This window comes from Cricetulus griseus, chromosome X (assembly GCF_003668045.3).
Source record: "Cricetulus griseus strain 17A/GY chromosome X, alternate assembly CriGri-PICRH-1.0, whole genome shotgun sequence".
Classification (NCBI taxonomy): Eukaryota; Metazoa; Chordata; class Mammalia; order Rodentia; family Cricetidae; genus Cricetulus; species Cricetulus griseus.
Genome location: NC_048604.1, coordinates 1,784,399 through 1,790,602, shown reverse-complemented (window position 1 = coordinate 1,790,602; position 6,204 = coordinate 1,784,399).

Sequence of the window (6,204 nt, the reverse complement as noted above, 5' to 3'; positions counted from 1 at the left end):
ACTCCCTCTAGACTCGCTCGGCCCCGCCCCCTGGGAACTGTCTCCCGGGTCGCTGAAGGGACACAAACCCGAGAAATAGCCTTAAACTAGCCGTGGAGATAGGGCACAAGGTTGTTAAAGGTGGCAGAGAGGAAACACTGTGATTCCACCCCTGGCTGGGAAGCAGCTGTTTTCCTGCTGTGAACACTCAGCAGACAGCCACAGCACGGTCACAGTGGGAAGCTGGAGGCGGGGCGAGAGCGGAAGATGACGCCATGAGCACACAGGGCGGAGCTACCGCCCGCTCCCAGGCCTGCCAGCACCACCTCGCAGCGTCGCCGTCTTCTCCCGCGCCTCCCGCAAGAGCCCAGGTGAGCGCCGCGATTCGGAGGGCGCGGGCCACCCTCCCGCTGCAGCCTGCCGAAGCTAAAGGCACCGGACTCAAGCCTCCGCGGGAGCAGCCTGTGCCACTCGCGTCACCTCGCGTCATCCGACCCGCCTGCTTCCCAGGGCTCCTCGCCCCGCCCTTGCGCAGGCGTATAGCAGCTTTACAGGTCCGCCCTTTTTCGAGATTTGAATTTTCCCTAGCAAAGCGAAAGAAGCAAAATACCCGGATGGCGAACTAGCCTTTTCGCGCCAATATTGTAAATTCAACGACAACCTTGAAAAACGAACGTTACCGTCTTCGTGTCTAAGTTCTAAGTCTCCCAGGAGGCCAGTTAGCCATTGCAATGTCATCATTATCGTAGGCAGCTTGTAGCACAGGGGTCCTAAGCTAATGTCCCAGAGCCTAGACCAAGAGCAGATTATATCTCCATGTTAGCCTCTATTTCATCCTTATTTTAACTCTGGTGGAAATTTGCTATTTCCTGTAATTACAAATATAGGGCCAGGCGTTGGTGGCGCATGCCTTTAATCCCAGCACTCCGGAGGCAAAGGCAAGTAGATCTCTGTGAGTTCGAGGCCAGCCTGGTCTCCAGAGCGAGTGCCAGGACAGGCTCCAAAGCTACACAGAGAAACCCTGTCTCGAACCCCCCCCCACCAAAAAAAATATAGGAAGCAGAACATGGAGTATCATACACACTTGTGACTTTGTCATCAAAGGACGTGTACAGATCCTTGCAGGTCCTGTAACTGCTTTATACAGATCTAAAAATTAAATTACAAGTTCTACCGGCAGTCTGAATAATTTTAACTTCGATGTTACAGCATTGAACCTGCCAGCAGATCTTGTAATTTGTTAGCAATAAGGTATGCATGTTGCCATATTACACTATGAACAATGTGTGTAATAATCCTGTTTTCATGTATTAAATTTTATTTAGTAACTCTCTGTTTTACTTTATCCATTTGGCAAAGGCCAGAGAGGAGCCCTGCTTATATTTCTGTAACACCAATAGCTCTGTGACTTTGACCAGTTTCTTTTATAGCCACAACTCCCTGTAAAATAAGGGTGCTGACCTGCTGGTCTCCCAGGGCCTTGGCTGAGTTTAGCCTGTTTTGCTCTTAAATTCAGAAACTAGTGGTTCTTCTGGGGTCTGTAGCTTATGGGTGGGTAAGGTTATTCAAATCTATAAAAGTCTCATGCTATGCCTTCATATCTGCAGAAAGATCGCAGCAGAGAATCCTGGGGCACAACAGAATGTTCTTATTAATGCTGCAGGCCAAAATACCACCTCTGTTCCACTGCCTGGAGGTGACAGTGGCTGCTGCTTAAATCTATACAGTCGCAGGGGAAAAAAAAGCAAATGTAAGGAACACACACTTTTTAAAGGAAGCTCCTTAGCTGGGAAACTGTTACACTTAGCTGGACATAGTGGTGGAAATTTGAAACTAATGCCTGCTACAAAGTTAGTTCTGTAGAGAAGGAGAGGGAGGGAGAGACAAGATATCTTATCATATTTTGCAGGATGCTTCCAAAACCTAAGAGCCAATGCTGTGAGCCTTCTCTGTCAGTTGTCAGGGGAAGCTCTGAAGAGCTGTTTGACTGGAGAAAGGGTCATAGCAGTTCAAGGGTTAAGAGTTAAGTTACAATGTAACCAGCCTGCCAGCCTGGTTTTCCTGGGAAACATGGGCAATTGGTTTCGTTGTATGTGACTTTCATATTGGACCCAAGTAGACTTTGATCATATTGCAGAAAAAGTTGCTTTATCTATATATCCTTTCTGGATGTCCTCCTTTATTCAGTTGACAGGATCTGACTGCTGTCTCCAGTTCACCATTATGCTTGCTGGAAGATAGAAGAGTCAGGCTAATATCTGTGTCATGGGTACAGAGAAGGATGCAGAGACACCACCTAGGGCTTCAGCTTGTGTCCCAGCTGAAGCATCTTCAGGCATATATGTGGATGGCACTTTGAATCTAGCCCAGAGGTTGGCTAGAAGGAATATGATGAGATCCAAGTGTTCTTAAGGAAGATTCAGGATCTCAGAATACAGACCATGTTCATCTTGGCTTAGAGGTGAGAATCCCAGAGCAGAGGTGGCCCCCAGACATGGAGACAAATTCAAGATGAAAGCTTCAGTTCTCTGGTGGTGGTAATGAGTTTGAGAGAGCAGTGGGACCCACATATACTAGATCTGGTAGTCCTTCTTAGCAACAGACACTCAAGGCAAACAAGCCTCATATTAAACCTAGCAGCCATGTCCCCAGAATCTAGGGGAATCCAGGACATATCTGAGAAGACAAAGAGGAAATGGGTCTGGTGAGAGGGTAAGGGAGGAGAGTAGATGCCAACTGTGCCCTACATTAAATTTCATTAAGGAAGTTGGACATTTGGCCTTGAAACTAAACAATACTTGCTCATGCCTGTAATTCCATGATTTGGGAGGTTGAGGCAAGACATGGGAATGGTAAGCAATACAGGCTGGACTACAGTAGGAGATTCTGTCTTAGAAACAACAAAATATATATTTTACTATGTAGTCTACTGTATAATAGTTCATTCTTGGGCGGAATGTGAAGCTGTAGAGCTCTTGCTTACCTAGCAGGCATGCAGAAAACACTGGGTTCCATCCATCCTCAGTAGTACCAAAAAAAAAAAAAAAAAGGGCAGAAACAGAACCAGTTCTATATAAATAACTCTGTAGCTTCCATGTTTTATTGTTTATTTTAATTTTTATACCATGGGGGATATTATCAAGCACCTCATATATTTTAGGCAAGCATCCTACTACTGAGCTATATCCTCAGCGTTTTTAACTTTTTGAGTCAGGGTTTTATTCAAGCAAGCTTCCCTTAAACTTTCAATCCTCCTGCCTCAGACTCCCTGTCAGCTGGGTTTACCGATCACAGCCATGAAGCCACATTTTTTTTTTAACTACTAGGCTTTCTCAGACTGCCAGCCTGCAAATCGTGACTCGAAGACTTATTAGTTATGAATGCTTGGTCTTAGCTTAGCTTGTTTCTAGCTAGCTTTTTAAATTACCCCGTTGGTCTTGATCTACATTTTGCCTCGGGGCCTTTTACCTTTCTTTCATTCTGTAAGTTCTACTTTCCTGCTTCCTCTGTGTCTGGATGGCTGGTGGCTGCCTGGCTGGCTGACCTCTGGCATCTCTCCCTCCCCCCCATATTCCTCCTCTTACTTATTCTCTGTCCGCCAGCCCCTCCTATCCCTCTTTTGCCTAGCCATTGGCCATTCTGTTTTTTTTTAAATCCGGCCAGGGAAGGTAAAACAGCAATGTATCTTTACATAATTAAACTAATGCACACACCAACATATCCTTACATAGTTAAATAAACAAATGTAACACATTTCTACATAGTTAAACAAATGCAACATGTTTACATAGTTAAAGTAATGTTCTACAACATTTTTAAGACAAGATTTTGTTTGTTTGTTTTTAAATTGTATTTATTTTTAATTTATGTGTATGGCTGTTTAGCCTGCATGTGTGCCTATGCATGGCACACATGGAGTGTCAGGCTAGAAGAGGGCATCAGATCCCCGGGAACTGATGTTCTAGCTGGTTAGGAACTGCCTTGGGGTGCTGAGACTCAAACTGTGATCCATGGAAGAGCAGTCAGTGCTCTTAATTGCTGAACCATCTCTCCAGCTCAGGTTGAGAGTTTGTTAAATAGATAATGGATAGTCTCACACTGCAGAGTTGAGGAACAGGGTAGAGGTGGTGACACTTGTGATTGTTAGGAAAAGCACAGTAGTAAACTGAGTAAACAGTATATGTGAATTCTAGCACTCAAAAACCTGGGTGTGGTGGCTCATGCCTGTAATCTCAGGAGTCCAGAAGATGAGGCAGACAGATTATTAACTGTTTGAGGCCAACCCGAATTATAAATTGAGTTCTAGAGCAGCCTGTTTCTAGAGAGATACCCTGTTTCAAGGGGAAAAAAGAATACTATGCATTAGAGACATGGGTGCAGGCTTCAAGAAGAGCTGCCAATTTCCACATTTTATGAGTAAGCAAATTGGATCTGGTCCACGGACACACTTGTAAGGAAAAGTCAGGACTGGAAGGCATATAGCTTGGCATTACAGTACAGAGAGCTTGAGGCTTATCCTTGTGTTCTCCTCGCCCTCTTCTCTACCACCTCTTAGCTGTGATTGACTGTGTGTCATTTTCAGATCTTTAAGCTGAGCCTATTCTCCCTTCCCCCTTCAGTGTTAACTAATACATTACTCACTGGGAGTGGTGGGACTTGCCTCTAAACCTGACACTTGACCTGTAGAGGCAGGAGTAAGTTTATTAAACCAGCATGGACTATAATGTGAGAATGCTGCCCTCCCCCCCCCAAAATAAACAAAGCAAGATCCTGTGGATTTGATTGAGGTTCACTGTATACATGTATGAAAGTGTCAAAGAATAATAAAATATTTTTAAAAAGGACCTAGCAGGGTGTGATGGTGCACCTCTTTAATCTCAGCTCTCTGAAGCAAAGGCAGGTGGATTTCTGTGACTTTGAGACCAACCTGACCTACATAGCTAGTTGCAGGCCAATCAGGGATACACAGTGAAATCTTGTCTAAATCTTGTCTCATGACTCATGAGATGATTTATGATTAGGAAGTGAAAGCTCTTGTGGAATATTATTTTAAGATTGTTACATTTGTTTATGCTGTGGAACATTTGTTTAATGACACAAAAATGTGTTGTGGTCCTTTTCCCCTTCGCATCCTCCAGCAGCAGGATGTGAGCCACCGGCAAGAAAGGGTGCCAGCGAAAGGCATCCTCTATAAGATAAGTCTTACAAAATATATAGATTTATGGTAATTAAGACTGAGCTAACAGATGAGAATCCTAGTCATTGGCCAAGCAGCATTTGTACATAATATGTCTCTGTATTATTTTGACCATCCATGCAGCAGGCAGAACTCAGGTGGCTGGCAGAGACCCCACACGTGGCGGTAGGGCTTGGGCAGCTTTGGCGGAAAGATTTATCGTAACAGAATGGTGTCAGTGAGGGGGATGACTCCATGCCCCAAGGTGCCCAGAGAAAGAGGGAAACCTGCCGCCTCAGCCTGCCCTGTCAGGCCGCTGAGAGGCATTGGAGCAGCTTCCATATGATTGCGCTGTCCCAGCTCTCTTGGGATTTGGACTCGGCACTCCCGACATGATAAAGACAGATCCAGATAAGGAAAAAACTCTAAAGGTTTACACTACGTTTAAAAATATATGTAGGCTTGTGGGAGAAAAAATAACAGGAGGAAATAGAGTAGCCGGTTGTGGTGGTGCACGCCGGTAGGATTTGCTGAAGGAAGCAGAGGCAGGCAGATTTCCACAGAGAAACCCTGTCTCGGGGAAAAAAAGAAACAAAAGGAAGTAAAAATAAAGTAATAAAAAGCCACATAAAGATGGAAAATACACAAAGAATCTGGATACTGTATGCCATATTGTTGTCTTTAAATTGTTTGATTGCCGAGGAAAGACTTACTGCTGCTAAAATACATTTGATTATAAATGCTGCTAAATTAATCCAACTTATACATTTTAAAAATGCTCTGACTTCATAATTTAAGTCTAAGGACAGGCTACTTGGAAAAAGAATTTCTGTTTGTGTTTCCACACAAAATGAAAAGCTGTTGATTCCTTCCAGACTAATATGGTTTGATCAAGCAAGACCCCCCCTGAAGCTGAGATGATACAGCCTTACAGACTATAAAAACAAGGACTTGGTCAGATTTCTATGTTTTATCATGATCCTAATGGTATGAACATTGCCCCCAATCAGCAGGAAGCAGTTTAGAAAGAACGACGCCCATATTCCCAA